This window comes from Hyla sarda, unplaced genomic scaffold, assembly GCF_029499605.1.
Source record: "Hyla sarda isolate aHylSar1 unplaced genomic scaffold, aHylSar1.hap1 scaffold_1707, whole genome shotgun sequence".
NCBI classification, from domain to species: domain Eukaryota; kingdom Metazoa; phylum Chordata; class Amphibia; order Anura; family Hylidae; genus Hyla; species Hyla sarda.
In genome coordinates this window covers 11,672-29,507 of record NW_026608347.1, presented here as the reverse complement: position 1 = coordinate 29,507, position 17,836 = coordinate 11,672, and the positions used below count along the sequence as shown (strand labels likewise).

The 17,836-nt window shown below is 41.6% G+C and overlaps 1 protein-coding gene across 1 annotated transcript in view; it reads right to left on the bottom strand.

The window, feature by feature from the left end:
* Positions 1-14,781, bottom strand: part of LOC130312207 (gap junction gamma-1 protein-like) — a 37,170-nt gene extending 22,389 nt beyond the window's left edge. The window contains exon 1 of the mRNA XM_056552561.1: positions 14,500-14,781. The gene's annotated coding sequence lies outside the window, so the exon portion shown is untranslated. The remainder of the gene's footprint in view (positions 1-14,499) is intronic.
* Between the last annotated feature and the right edge of the window lie 3,055 nt (positions 14,782-17,836).

The window sequence follows — 17,836 nt, the reverse complement described above, 5'->3', positions numbered from 1 at the left end:
GTGTCATATGGAGCAGTGATATAATGTAGAACAGAGGTGTGATACGGGGAAGTGATATAATATAATGTAGAGCAGAGGTGTGATATGGGGCAGTCATATAATGTAGAACAGAGGTGTGATATGGGGCACTAATATAATATAATGTTGAGCAGAGGTGTGATATGGGGCACTAATATAATATAATGTAGAGCAGAGGTGTGATATGGAGCAGTGATATCATATAATGTAGAGCAGAGGTGTGATATGGGGCAGTGATATAATATAATGTAGATTAGAGGTGTGATATGGCGCAGTGATATACTGTAGATCAGTGGTGTGATATGGAGCAGTGATATAATGTAGAGCAGTGGTGTCATATGGAGCAGTGATATAATGTAGATCAGAGGTGTGATATAGGGCAGTGATATAATGTAGATCAGAGGTGTGATACGGGGCAGTTATATAATATAATGTAGAGCAGAGGTGTGATATGGGGCAGTCATATAATGTAGAACAGAGGTGTGATATGGGGCAGTAATATAATATAATGTAGAGCAGAGGTGTGATATGGAGCAGTGATATAATATAATGTAGAGCAGAGGTGTGATATGGAGCAGTGATATAATGTAGAGCAGTGGTGTCATATGGAGCAGTGATATAATGTAGAGCAGAGGTGTGGTATGGAGCAGTGATATAATATAAGGTAGAGCAGAGGTGTGATATGGAGCAGTGATATAATGTAGAGCAGTGGTGTTATATGGAGCAGTGATATAATGTAGAGCAGAGGTGTGATATGGAGCAGTGATATAATATAATGTAGAGCAGAGGTGTCATATGGAGCAGTGATATAATGTAGAGCAGTGGTGTCATATGGAGCAGTGATATAATGTAGAGTAGAGGTGTGATATGGGGCAGTGATATGTAGAGCAGAGGTGTGATATGGGGCAGTGATATAATGTAGAACAGAGATGTGATATGGGGCAGTGATATAATGTAGAGCAGAGGTGTGATATGGGGCAGTGATATAATGTAGAGAAGAGGTGTGATATGGGGCAGTGATATAATGTAGAACAGAGGTGTGATATGGGGCAGTGATATAATGTAGAGCAGAGGTGTGATATGGAACAGTGATATAATGTAGAGCAGAGGTGTGATATGAGGCAGTGATATAATGTAGAGCAGAGGTGTGATATGGGGCAGTGATATAATGTAGAACAGAGGTGTGATATGGGGCAGTGATATAATGTAGAGCAGAGGTGTGATATGGAACAGTGATATAATGTAGAGCAGAGGTGTGATATGGGGCAGTGATATAATGTAGAACAGAGGTGTGATATGGGGCAGTGATATAATGTAGAACAGAGGTGCGATATGGGGCAGTGATATAATATAATATAGAGCAGAGGTGTGATATGGAGCAGTGATATAATATAATGTAGAACAGAGGTGTGATATGGGGCAGTGATATAATATAATGTAGAGCAGAGGTGTGATATGGAGCAGTGATATAATATAATGTAGAGCAGAGATGTGATATGGAGCAGTGATATAATATAATGTAGAGCAGAGGTGTGATATGGGGCAGTGATATAATGTAGAACAGAGGTGTGATATGGGGCAGTGATATAAAGTAGAGTAGAGGTGTGATATGGGGCAGTGATATAATGTAGAACAGAGGTGTGATATGGGGCAGTGATATAATGTAGAGCAGTGGTGTGATATGGAGCAGTGATATAATATGGGGCAGTGATATAATATGGGGCAGTGATATAATGTAGAGCAGAGATGTGATATGGGGCAGTGATATAATATAATGTAGAGCAGAGGTGTGATATGGGGCAGTGATATGATGTAGAGCAGTGATGTGATATGGGGCAGTGATATAATGTAGAGCAGAGGTGTGATATGGGGCAGTGATATAATATAATGTAGAGCAGAGGTGTGATATGGGGCAGTGATATGATGTAGAGCAGTGATGTGATATGGGGCAGTGATATAATGTAGAGCAGAGGTGTGATATGGGGCAGTGATATAATGTAGAGCAGAGGTGTGATATGGGGCAGTGATATAATGTAGAGCAGTGGTGTGATATGGAGCAGTGATATAATATGGGGCAGTGATATAATATAGGGCAGTGATATAATGTAGAGCAGAGGTGTGATATGGCGCAGTGATATAATATGGGGCAATGATATAATATAATGTAGTGCAAAGGTGTGATATGGGGCAGTGATATAATATAATGTAGAGCAGAGGTGTGATATGGGGCAGTGATATAATATAATGTAGAGCAAAGGTGTGATATGGTGCAGTGATATAATGTAGAGCAGAGGTGTGATATGGGGCAATGATATAATGTAGAGCAGATGTGTAATATGGGGCAGTGATATAATGTAGAGCAGAGGTGTGATATGGGGCAGTGATATAATGTAGAACAGAGGTGTGATATGGAGCAGTAATATAATATAATGTAGAGCAGAGGTGTGATATGGGGCAGTGATATAATGTAGAGCAGTGGTGTTATATGGGGCAGTGATATAATGTAGGGCAGAGGTGTGATATGGGGCAGTGATATAATATAATGTAGAGCAGAGGTGTGATATGGAGCAGTGATATAACATAATGTAGAGCAGAGGTGTGATATGGGGCAGTGATATAATATAATGTAGAGCAGAGGTGTGATATGGGGCAGTGATATAATATAATGTAGAGCAGAGGTGTGATATGGGGCAGTGATATAATGTAGAGCAGAGGTGTGATATGGGGCAGTGATATAATGTAGAGCAGAGGTGTGATATGGGGCAGTGATATAATATGGGGCAGTGATATAATATGGGGCAGTGATATAATATGGGGCAGTGATATAATATGGGGCAGTGATATAATATGGGGAGTGATATAATACGGGGCAGTGATATAATACGGGGCAGTGATATAATACGGGGCAGTGATATAATATGGGGCAGTGATATAATATGGTTCAGTGATATAATATGGGGCAGTGATGTAATATGGGGCAGTGATATAATATGGGGCAGTGATATAATATGGTTCAGTGATGTAATATGGGGCAGTGATGTAATATGGGGCAGTGATATAATATGGGGAGTGATATAATATGGGGCTGTGATATAATATGGCGCAGTGATATAATATGGGGTAGTGATATAATATAATGTAGAGCAGAGGTGTGATATGGGGCAATGATATAATATGGGGCAGTGATATAATATGGGGAGTGATATAATATGGGGCAGTGATATAATATGGGGCAGTGATATAATATGGGTAGTGATATAATATGGGGAGTGATATAATATGGGGCTGTGATATAATATGGCGCAGTGATATAATATGGGGTAGTGATATAATATAATGTAGAGCAGAGGTGTGATATGGGGCAATGATATAATATGGGGCAGTGATATAATATGGGGAGTGATATAATATGGGGCAGTGATATAATATGGGGCAGTGATATAATATGGGGAATGATATAATATGGGGCAGTGATATAATATGGGGAGTGATATAATATGGGGCAGTGATATAATATGGGGCAGTGATATAATATGGGGCAGTGATATAATATGGGGAGTGATATAATATGGGGCAGTGATATAATATGGGGCAGTGATATAATATGGGGCAGTGATATAATATGGGGCAGTGATATAATATGGGGTAGTGATATAATATAATGTAGAGCAGAGGTGTGATATGGGGCAATGATATAATATGGGGCAGTGATATAATATGGGGCAGTGATATAATATGGGGCAGTGATATAATATGGGGCAGTGATATAATATGGGGAGTGATATAATATGGGGCTGTGATATAATATGGGGCAGTGATATAATATGGGGTAGTGATATAATATAATGTAGAGCAGAGGTGTGATATGGGGCAATGATATAATATGGGGCAGTGATATAATATGGGGCAGTGCTATAATATGGGGCAGTGATATAATATGGGGCAGTGATATAATATGGGGAGTGATATAATATGGGGCAGTGATATAATATGGGGCAGTGATATAATATGGGGAGTGATATAATATGGGGCAGTGATATAATATGGGGAGTGATATAATATGGGGCAGTGATATAATATGGGGCAGTGATATAATATGGGGCAGTGATATAATATGGGGAGTGATATAATATGGGGGAGTGATATAATATGGGGCAGTGATATAATATGGGGCAGTGATCTAATATGGGTCAGTGATAAAATATGGGGAGTGATATAATATGGGCAGTGATATAATATGGGGCAGTGATATAATATGGGGCAGTGATATAATATGGGGCAGTGATATAATATGGGGCAGTGATATAATATGGGGCAGTGATATAATATGGGGCAGTGATGTAATATGGGTAGTGATATAATATGGGGCAGTGATATAATATTTGGGAGTGATATAATATGGGGAGTGATATAATATGGGGCAGTGATATAATATGGGGCAGTGATATAATATGGGGAGTAATATAATATGGGGAGTGATATAATATGGGGAGTGATATAATATGGGGCAGTGATATAATATGGGGCAGTGATATAATATGGTTCAGTGATATAATATGGGGCAGTGATGTAATATGGGGCAGTGCTATAATATGGGGAGTGATATAATATGGGGCAGTGATATAATATGGGGCAGTGATATAATATGGGGAATGATATAATATGGGGCAGTGATATAATATGGGGCAGTGATAAAATATGGGGCAGTGATATAATATGGGGAGTGATATTATATGGGCAGTGATATAATATGGGGCAGTGATATAATATGGGGCAGTGATATAATATGGGGCAGTGATATAATATGGGGAGTGATATAATATGGGGCAGTGATATAATATGGGTAGTGATATAATATGGGGCAGTGATATAATATGGGGAGTGATATAATATGGGGCAGTGATATAATATGGGGCAGTGATATAATATGGGGCAGTGATATAATATGGGGAATGATATAATATGGGGCAGTGATATAATATGGGGCAGTGATAAAATATGGGGCAGTGATATAATATGGGGAGTGATATTATATGGGCAGTGATATAATATGGGGCAGTGATATAATATGGGGCAGTGATATAATATGGGGCAGTGATATAATATGGGGAGTGATATAATATGGGGCAGTGATATAATATGTGGCAGTGATATAATATGGGTAGTGATATAATATGGGGCAGTGATATAATATGGGGAGTGATATAATATGGGGCAGTGATATAATATGGGGAGTGATATAATATGGGGCAGTAATATAATACGGGGGAGTGATATAATACGGGGCAGTGATACAATACGGGGCAGTGATATAATACGGGGCAGTGATATAATACGGGGCAGTGATATAATACGGGGCAGTGATATAATACGGGGCAGTGATGTAATATGGGGAGTGATATAATATGGGGCAGTAATATAATATGGGGAGTGATATAATAGGGGGCAGTGATATAATATGGGCAGTGATATATTATGGGGCAGTGATATAATATGGGGCAGTGATATAATATGGGGCAGTGATATAATATGGGGCAGTGATATATTATGGGCAGTGATATAATATGGGGCAGTGATATAATATGGAGCAGTGATATAATATGGGGCAGTGATATAATATGGGGCAGTGATATAATATGGGGCAGTGATATAATATGGGGCAGTGATATAATATGGGGAGTGATATAATATGGGGCAGTGATATAATATGGGGAGTGATATAATATGGGGAGTGATATAATATGGGGCAGTGATATAATATGGGGAGTGATATAATATGGAGCAGTGATATAATATGGGGCAGTGATATAATATGGGGCAGTGATATAATATGGGGAGTGATATAATATGGGGCAGTGATATAATATGGGGCAGTGATATAATATGGGGAGTGATATAATATGGGGCAGTGATATAATATGGGGAGTGATATAATATGGGGCAGTGATATAATATGGGGCAGTGATATAATATGGGGAGTGATATAATATGGGGCAGTGATATAATATGGGGAGTGATATAATATGGGGAGTGATATAATATGGGGCAGTGATATAATATGGGGCAGTGATATAATATGGGGAGTGATATAATATGGGAAGTGATAATATGGGGCAGTGATATAATATGGGGAGTGATATAATATGGGGAGTGATAATATGGGGCAGTGATATAATATGGGGAGTGATATAATATGGGGAGTGATATAATATGGGGCAGTGATATAATATGGGGCAGTGATATAATATGGTAGCTGAGGTGTAATATAGAGCGGAGGTATTCCCCTTCTTCACCTGCTGTTTTCCCTCCTCCATACTTTGCACTGCAGCTATTCTTGGGGTCAGTTCAGATAGAGATTACAGTACACCAGGCAGTGCGCAGCGGGTCTGCTATATGGGGCGGGGACGTATTGTAGACTCCCTGGAAGGTTATTAGTGACTCCTTGTGACCCGGGGTTCCTCTTTACAAGAAAATATTTCCTTCAAGGATAATGATGATGATGATGGATGTCACCAGGTCAGGCAGTGCAGGAGCCGCTCCAGGACAAAACCTGCACAGTGTGTGACAGTACACTATGGAATGGGTATCTAAGCCTATCATGTGTGATACTGTCTGCAGAGCTGCTTCGGTATCTAATCCTTTCAAGTATGATAATACTTTCTGAGCCTCTGTATCTAATCTTGTGATGTGTGATTCTGTATACAGAAGGCTCTTATTTCCTGGCCCCGGCCTCCTGATTCCTAGTGCTGAATGTGTATCTAACCTTCCAGCTGCAGCTTACATGGGGTGAGAAGGTTAGATACACACAATGTGAGGCTGCATCCATCATGTTTCTGCTGTGGAGGAGATGTATATATTATGGGGGAGATGTAGATGTTATGGGGGAGATGTAGATATTATGGGGGAGATGTATATATTATGGGGGAGATGTATATATTATGGAGATATATATATTATGGAGGAGATGTATATATTATGGAGGAGATGTATATATTATGGGGGAGATGTAGATGTTATGGGGGAGATGTAGATATTATGGGGGAGATGTATATATTATGGGGGAGATGTAGATGTTATGGAGGAGATGTATATATTATGGGGGAGATGTATATATTATGGAGGAGATGTATATATTATGGAGGAGATGTATATATTATGGGGGAGATGTATATATTATAGGGGAGATGTATATATTATGGGGGAGATGTATATATTATGGAGGAGATGTATATATTATGGAGGAGATGTATATATTATGGAGGAGATGTATAAATTATGGGGGAGATGTATATATTATGGGGGAGATGTATATATTATGGGGGAGATGTATATATTATGGGGGAGATGTATATATTATGGGGGAGATGTATATATTATGGGGGAGATGTATATATTATGGGGGAGATGTATATATTATGGGGGAGATGTATATATTATGGAGGAGATGTATATATCATGGAGGAGATGTATATATTATGGGGGATATGTATATATTATGGGGGAGATGTGTATATTATGGAGGAGATGTATATATTATGGAGGAGATGTATATTATGGAGGAGATGTATATATTATGGGGGAGATGTATATATTATGGGGGAGATGTATATATTATGGGGGAGATGTATATATTATGGGGGGGATGTATATATTATGGAGGAGATGTATATATTATGGAGGAGATGTATATATTATGGAGGAGATGTATATATTATGGAGGAGAATTATATATTATGGGGGAGATGTATATATTATGGGGGAGATGTATATATTATGGAGGAGATGTATATATTATGGAGGAGAATTATATATTATGGGGGAGATGTATATATTATGGGGGAGATGTATATATTATGGAGGAGATGTATATATTATGGAGGAGATGTATATATTATGGAGGAGATGTATATATTATGGAGGAGATGTATATATTATGGAGGAGATGTATATATTATGGGGGAGATGTATATATTATGGGGAAGATGTATATATTATGGGGGAGATGTATATATTATGGGGGAGATGTATATATTATGGAGGAGATGTATATATTATGGAGGAGATGTATATATTATGGAGGAGAATTATATATTATGGGGGAGATGTATATATTATGTGTGAGATGTATATATTATGGGGGAAATGTATATTATGGTGGAGATGTATATATTATGGAGGAGATGTATATATTATGGGGGAGATGTATATATTATGGGGGAGCTGTATATATTATGCAGGAGATGTATATATTATGGAGGAGATGTATATATTATGGAGGAGATGTACATATTATGGAGGAGATGTATATATTATGGGGGAGATGTATATATTATGGGGGAGCTGTATATATTATGCAGGAGATGTATATATTATGGAGGAGATGTATATATTATGGGGGAGATGTATATATTATGGGGGAGATGTATATATTATGGGGGAGATGTATATATTGTGGGGGAGATGTATATATTATGGGGGAGATGTATTTATTATGGGGGAGCTGTAGATGTTATGGGGGAGTTGTATATTTTATGGGGGATCTGTATATATTATGGGGGAGATGTATATATTATGGGGGAGATGTATATATTATGGGGGAGATGTATATATTATGGGGGAGATGTATATATTATGGGGGAGATGTATATATTGTGGGGGAGATGTATATATTATGGGGGAGATGTATTTATTAATGGGGAGATGTATTTATTATGGGGGAGCTGTAGATGTTATGGGGGAGATGTATATTTTATGGGGGATCTGTATATATTATGGGGGAGATGTATATATTATGGGGGAGATGTATATCTTATGGAGGAGATGTATATATTATGGGGGAGATGTATATATTATGGAGGAGATGTATATATTATGGGGAGATGTAGATGTTATGGGGAGATGTAGATGTTATGGGGGAGATGTATATATTATGGGGGAGATGTATATATTATGGGGAAGATGGAGCTGTAGATGTTATGGGGGAGATGTATATATTGTGGGGGAGATGTAGATATTATGGGGGAGATGTATATATTATGGGGGAGCTGTAGATGTAGTGGGGGAGATGTATATATTATGGGGGAGATGGAGCTGTAGATGTTATGGGGAGATGTATATATTGTGGGGGAGATGTATATATTATGGGGGAGATGTATATATTATGGGGGAGATATATATATTATGGAGATATATATATTATGGGGGAGCTGTAGATGTTATGGGGGAGATGTATATATTATGGGGGAGATGGAGATGTATATATTATGGGGGAGATGTATATATTGTGGGGAGATGGATATATTATGGGGGAGATGTATATATTATGGGGGAGCTGTAGATGTTATGGGGGAGATGGAGATCTATATATTATGGGGGAGCTGTATATATTATGCAGGAGATGTATATATTATGGAGGAGATGTATATATTATGGGGGAGATGTATATATTGTGGAGGAGATGTATATATTATGGGGGAGATTTATATATTATGGAGGAGATGAATATATTATGGGGGAGATTTATATATTATGGAGGAGATGTATATATTGTGGAGGAGATGTATATATTATGGGGGAGATGTATATATTATGGGTGAGATGTATATATTATGGAGGAGATGTATATATTATGGGGGAGATGTATATTATGGAGAAGATGTATATATTATGGGGGAGATGTATATATTATGGAGGAGATGTATATATTATGGAGGATCTGTATATATTATGGGGGAGATGTATATATTATGGGGGAGATGTATATATTATGGAGGAGATGTATATATTATGGGGGAGATGTATATATTATGGGGGAGATGTATATATTATGGGGGAGATGTATATATTATGGGGGAGATGTGTATATTATGGAGGAGATGTATATATTATGGAGGAGATGTATATTATGGAGGAGATGTATATATTATGGGGGAGATGTATATATTATGGAGGAGATGTATATATTATGGGGGGAGATGTATATATTATGGGGGAGATGTATATATTATGGGGGAGATGTGTATATTATGGGGGAGATGTGTATATTATGGAGGAGATGTATATATTATGGAGGAGATGTATATATTATGGAGGAGAATTATATATTATGGAGGAGATGTATAAATTATGGGGGAGATGTATATATTATGGGGGAGATGTATATATTATGGAGGAGATGTGTATATTATGGAGGAGATGTATATATTATGGAGGAGATGTATATTATGGAGGAGATGTATATATTATGGAGGAGATGTATATTATGGAGGAGATGTATATATTATGGGGGAGATGTATATATTATGGAGGAGATGTGTATATTGTGGAGGAGATGTATATATTATGGAGGAGATGTATATATTATGGAGGAGATGTATATATTATGGAGGAGATGTATATATTATGCAGGAGATGTATATATTATGGAGGAGATGTGTATATTATGGAGGAGATGTGTATATTATGGGGGAGATGTATATATTATGGGGGAGCTGTAGATGTTATGGGGGAGATGTATATTTTATGGGGGATCTGTATATATTATGGGGGAGATGTATATATTATGGGGGAGATGTATATATTATGGAGGAGATGTATATATTATGGAGGAGATGTATATATTATGGAGGAGATGTATATATTATGCAGGAGATGTATATATTATGGAGGAGATGTGTATATTATGGAGGAGATGTGTATATTATGGGGGAGATGTATATATTATGGAGGAGATGTATATATTATGGGGGAGATGTATATATTATGGGGGAGATGTATATATTATGGAGGAGATGTATATATTATGGAGGAGATGTATATATTATGGGGGAGATGTATATATTATAGGGGAGATGTATATATTATGGGGGAGATGTATATATTATGGGGAGATGTATATATTATAGGGGAGATGTATATATTATGGGGGAGATGTATATATTATGGGGGAGATGTGTATATTATGCAGGAGATGTATATATTATGGAGGAGATGTATATATTATAGGGGAGATGTATATATTATGGGGGAGATGTATATATTATGGGGGAGATGTATATATTATGGGGAGATGTATATATTATAGGGGAGATGTATATATTATGGGGGAGATGTATATATTATGGGGGAGATGTATATATTATGGAGGAGAATTATATATTATGGAGGAGATGTATATATTATAGGGAAGATGTATATATTATGGGGGAGATGTATATATTATAGGGAGATGTATATATTATGGGGGAGATGTATATATTATGGGGAGATGTATATATTATGGAGGAGATGTATATATTATGGGGAGATGTATATATTATGGAGGAGATGTATATATTATGGGAGAGATGTATATATTATAGAGGAGATGTATATATTATGGAGGAGAATTATATATTATGGGGGAGATGTATATATTATGGGTGAGATGTATATATTATGGGGGAGATATATATTATGGAGGAGATGTATATATTATGGGTGAGATGTATATATTATGGGGGAGATGTATATATTATGGGTGAGATGTATATATTATGGGTGAGATGTATATATTATGGAGGAGAATTATATATTATGGGGGAGATGTATTTATTATGGGGAGCTGTATATATTATGGGGAGCTGTATATATTATGCAGGATATGTATATATTATGGGGGAGATGTATATATTATGGGGGAGCTGTATATATTATGGAGGAGATGTATATATTATGGGGGAGATGTATATATTATGGGGGAGATGTATATATTATGGGGGAGATGTATATATTATGGGGGAGATGTATATATTATGGGGAGCTGTATATATTATGCAGGATATGTATATATTATGGGGGAGCTGTATATATTATGGAGGAGATGTATATATTATGGGGGAGATGTATATATTATGGGGGAGATGTATATATTATGGGGGAGCTGTAGATGTTATGGGGGAGCTGTAGATGTTATGGGGGAGATGTATATTTTATGGGGGATCTGTATATATTATGGGGGAGATGTATATATTATGGAGGAGATGTATATATTATGGGGGAGGTGTATATATTATGGGGAGATGTAGATGTTATGGGGGAGATGTATATATTATGGGGGAGATGTATATATTATGCAGGAGATGTATATATTATGGAGGAGATGTATATATTATGGAGGAGATGTATATATTATGGGGGAGATGTATATATTATGGGGGAGATGTATATATTATGGAGGAGATGTATATATTATGTGGGAGATGTATTTATTATGGGGGAGCTGTAGATGTTATGGGGGAGATGTATATTTTATGGGGGATCTGTATATATTATGGGGGAGATGTATATATTATGGAGGAGATGTATATATTATGGGGGAGATGTATATATTATGGGGAGATGTATATATTATGGGGAGATGTATATATTATGGGGAGATGTATATATTATGGGGAGATGTATATATTATGGGGGAGATGTATATATTATGGGGAGATGTATATATTATGGGGGAGATGTATATATTATGGGGAGATGTATATATTATGGGGGAGATGTATATATTATGGGGAGATGTATATATTATGGGGGAGATGTATATATTATGGAGGAGATGTATATATTATGGGGGAGATGTATATATTATGGGGGAGATGTATATATTATGGGGGAGATGTATATATTATGGGGAAGATGTATATATTATGGGGGAGATGTATATATTATGGGGGAGATGTATATATTATGGGGGAGATGTATATATTATGGGGAAGATGTATATATTATGGGGGAGATGTATATATTATGGAGGAGATGTATATATTATGGGGGAGATGTATATATTATGGGGGAGATGTATATATTATGGGGAAGATGTATATATTATGGGGGAGATGTAGATGTTATGGAGGAGATGTATATATTATGGAGGAGATGTATATATTATGGAGGAGATGTATATGTTATGGGGGATCTGTATATATTATGGGGGAGATGTATATATTATGGAGGAGAAGTATATATTATGGGGGATCTGTATATATTATGGGGGAGATGTATATATTATGGGGGAGATGTATATATTATGGGGGAGATGTATATATTATGGAGATATATATATTATGGGGGAGATGTATATATTGTGGGGGAGATGTAGATATTATGGGGGACATGTATATATTATGGGGGAGCTGTAGATGTTATGGGGGAGATGTAGATATTATGGGGGAGATGGAGCTGTAGATGTTATGGGGAGATGTATATATTGTGGGGGAGATGTATATATTATGGGGGAGATGTATATATTATGGGGGAGATGTATATATTATGGGGGAGATATATATATTATGGAGATATATATATTATGGGGGAGCTGTAGATGTTATGGGGGAGATGTATATATTATGGGGGAGATGTATATATTATGGGGGAGCTTTATATATTATGGGGGAGATGTATATATTATGGGGGAGATGTATATATTATGGAGATATATATATTATGGGGGAGATGTATATATTGTGGGGGAGATGTAGATATTATGGGGGACATGTATATATTATGGGGGAGCTGTAGATGTTATGGGGGAGATGTATATATTATGGGGGAGATATATATATTATGGGGGAGATATATATATTATGGAGGAGATGTATATATTATGGGGGAGATGTATATATTATGGGGGAGATGTATATATCATGGGGGAGATGTATATATTATGGGGGAGATGTATATATTATGGGGGAGATGTATATATCATGGGGGAGATGTATATATTATGGGGGAGATGTATATATCATTGGGGAGATGTATATATCATGGGGGAGATGTATATATCATGGGGGAGATGTATATATCATGGGGGAGATGTATATATTATGGGGGAGATGTATATATTATGGGGGAGATGTATATATTATGGGGGAGATGTATATATTATGGGGGAGATGTATATATCATGGGGGAGATGTATATATTATGGGGGAGATGTATATATCATGGGGGAGCTGTATATATCATGGGGGAGATGTATATATTATGGGGGAGATGTATATATTATGGGGGAGATGTATATATTATGGGGGAGATGTATATATCATGGGGGAGATGTATATATTATGGGGGAGATGTATATATTATGGGGGAGATGTATATATTATGGAGGAGATGTATATATTATGGGGGAGATGTATATATTATGGGGGAGATGTATATATTATGGGGGAGCTGTATATATTATGGGGGAGATGTATATATTATGGGGGAGATGTATATATTATGGGGGCACTCTGTACTGTGCGGTGTAGAGTCCCCTTTATACAGATTTGCCGCCCTGGTTATTTTTCCGTTATTTTTGGCGTTTTTTCTCGGGTCTTTGATGTGCGCAGCGCCGCCCCCATGTGTTACTCATCACGCTGCAGGAATTCGCTGTGCACCCGGCGGCGGCGGCGCTGTCACCCGTTCACCGTGTGGGATAATCGCACCAGATCCCCGACTCACCTCACCGGACGTTGCCAGGAAAATGTGTTACTTCTCCTTGTGGTCCGGCGGAGATCCCAAAGAGAAATGTCCGATCCATGGGTCACATGGCGCTGTCACCCGTCTCCACACCTCCCGCCCCACCGCCCGACATTCCTCCCGCACCGATCTGCGGAGCCCGAGGGGGATCCATCCACAAACCGCCGGGATGGGGACGATCCAGGAATCTGCTGCTTCTCTCTCCTCTTCCCCTGAGAGTAAACAGACGGGCGCAGGGAACGCTTAATAAGAAACATACACAGGAAGGAGCGCAGCCACGTGTCAGCACCGCCACGGAAAACTGCAGGGGGGAGGGGAGGGGCCCGACGGGAAGTTCTTTTACTACTTTTTGCCTCTTTATTTTTTGGGTCCTTTCTCCTTTACCTGTCAGATTCAGTTAAGCAAAATGTATCACAATGAATGACGATGTATCCAAATGTATCAGGATATATCACAATGTATCCAAATGCATTGCGGTGTATCATAATGTATCCAAATGCATTGCGCTGTATCACAATGTATCCAAATACATTGCGCTGTATCACAATGTATCCAAATGCATTGCGGTGTATCATAATGTATCCAAATGCATTGCGGTGTATCACAATGTATCCAAATGCATTGCGGTGTATCAAAATGTATCCAAATGCATTGCGGTGTATCATAATGTATCCAAATGCATTGCGCTGTATCATAATGTATCCAAATGCATTGCGGTGTATCGCGATGTATCGCAATATCTCAGATACTCCTGTGGTGTTCAGTGGATTGTAACATTGCGCTCTTTTCTTTCGCGCGGTTTCTACGTGAAGTTGATTTGATGACATCAGCAAAACTGAGAATAAGATGAAGAATGTGAGAAAATCCTTGAAAAGCTACAAAGTGACAACAATGGGGGACACAGAGGAAGAGCGCCCCCCGGAGGACACAGAGGAAGAGCGCCCCCGGAGGACACAGAGGAAGAGGAAGAGCGCCCCCCGGAGGACACAGAGGAAGAGCGCCCCCCGGAGGACACAGAGGAAGAGCGCCCCCGGAGGACACAGAGGAAGAGGAAGAGCGCCCCCCGGAGGACACAGAGGAAGAGCGCCCCCCGGAGGACACAGAGAAAGAGCGCCCCCGGAGGACACAGTGGAAGAGGAAGAGCGCCCCCCGGAGGACACAGAGGAAGAAGAAGAGCGCCCCCGGAGGACACAGAGGAAGAACGCCCCCGGAGGACACAGAGGAAGAGTGCCCCCGGAGGACACAGAGGAAGAGGAAGAGCGCCCCCCGGAGGACACAGAGGAAGAGCGCCCCCCGGAGAACACAGAGGAAGAGGAAGAGCGCCCCCCGGAGGACACAGAGGAAGAGCGCCCCCGGAGGACACAGAGGAAGAGCGCCCCCGGAGGACACAGAGGAAGAGGAAGAGCGCCCCCCGGAGGACACAGAGGAAGAGCGCCCCCGGAGGACACAGAGGAAGAGCGCCCCCCGGAGGACACAGAGGAAGAGCACCCCCGGAGGACACAGAGGAAGAGGAAGAGCGCCCCCCGGAGGACACAGAGGAAGAGCGCCCCCCGGAGGACACAGAGGAAGAGGAAGAGCGCCCCCGGAGGACACAGAGGAAGAGGAAGAGCGCCCCCCGGAGGACACAGAGGAAGAGCGCCCCCCGGAGGACACAGAGGAAGAGGAAGAGCGCCCCCCGGAGGACACAGAGGAAGAGTGCCCCCGGAGGACACAGAGGAAGAGGAAGAGCGCCCCCCCGGAGGACACAGAGGAAGAGCGCCCCCCGGAGGACACAGAGGAAGAGGAAGAGTGCCCCCGGAGGACACAGAGGAAGAGGAAGAGCGCCCCCCGGAGGACACAGAGGAAGAGCGCCCCCCGGAGGACACAGAGGAAGAGGAAGAGCGCCCCCCGGAGGACACAGAGGAAGAGTGCCCCCGGAGGACACAGAGGAAGAGGAAGAGCGCCCCCCGGAGGACACAGAGGAAGAGCGCCCCCCGGAGGACACAGAGGAAGAGCGCCCCCCGGAGGACACAGAGGAAGAGGAAGAGCGCCCCCCGGAGGACACAGAGGAAGAGCGCCCCCGGAGGACACAGAGGAAGAGCGCCCCCGGAGGACACAGAGGAAGAGGAAGAGCGCCCCCCGGAGGACACAGAGGAAGAGCGCCCCCGGAGGACACAGAGGAAGAGCGCCCCCCCGGAGGACACAGAGGAAGAGCACCCCCGGAGGACACAGAGGAAGAGGAAGAGCGCCCCCCGGAGGACACAGAGGAAGAGCGCCCCCCCCGGAGGACACAGAGGAAGAGCACCCCCCGGAGGACACAGAGGAAGAGGAAGAGCGCCCCCCGGAGGACACAGAGGAAGAGCGCCCCCCGGAGGACACAGAGGAAGAGCGCCCCCCGGAGGACACAGAGGAAGAGCGCCCCCCGGAGGACACAGAGGAAGAGCGCCCCCCCGAGGACACAGAGGAAGAGCGCCCCCCGGAGGACACAGAGGAAGAGGAAGAGCGCCCCCTGAGGACACAGAGGAATAGGAAGAACGCCCCCCGGAGGACACAGAGGAAGAGGAAGAGCGCACCCCGGAGGACACAGAGGAAGAGGAAGAGCACCCCCCGGAGGACACAGAGGAAGAGGAAGAGCGCCCCCCGGAGGACACAGAGGAAGAGTGCCCCCAGAGGACACAGAGGAAGAGCGCCCCCGGAGGACACAGAGGAAGAGGAAGAGCGCCCCCCGGAGGACACAGAGGAAGAGGAAGAGCGCCCCCTGAGGACACAGAGGAATAGGAAGAGCGCCCCCCGGAGGACACAGAGGAAGAGGAAGAGTGCCCCCCGGAGGACACAGAGGAAGAGGAAGAGCGCCCCCCGGAGGACACAGAGGAAGAGGAAGAGCGCCCCCCCGGAGGACACAGGAAGAGCGCCCCCGGAGGACACAGAGGAAGAGGAAGAGCGCCCCCGGAGGACACAGAGGAAGAGGAAGAGCGCCCCCCGGAGGACACAGAGGAAGAGCGCCCCCGGAGGACACAGAGGAAGAGGAAGAGCGCCCCCGGAGGACACAGAGGAAGAGCGCCCCCACGGAGGACACAGAGGAAGAGCGCCCCCGGAGGACACAGAGGAAGAGCGCCCCCCGGAGGACACAGAGGAAGAGGAAGAGCGCCCCCGGAGGACACAGAGGAAGGGGAAGAGGAAGAGCGTCCCCGGAGGACACAGAGCATGGGGAAGAGGAATAGCGCCCCCGGAGGACACAGAGGAAGGGGAAGAGCGCCCCCAGAGGACACAAAGGAAGAGGAAGAACGCCCCCGGAGGACACAGAGGAAGGGGAAGAGCGCCCCTGGAGGACACAGAGGAA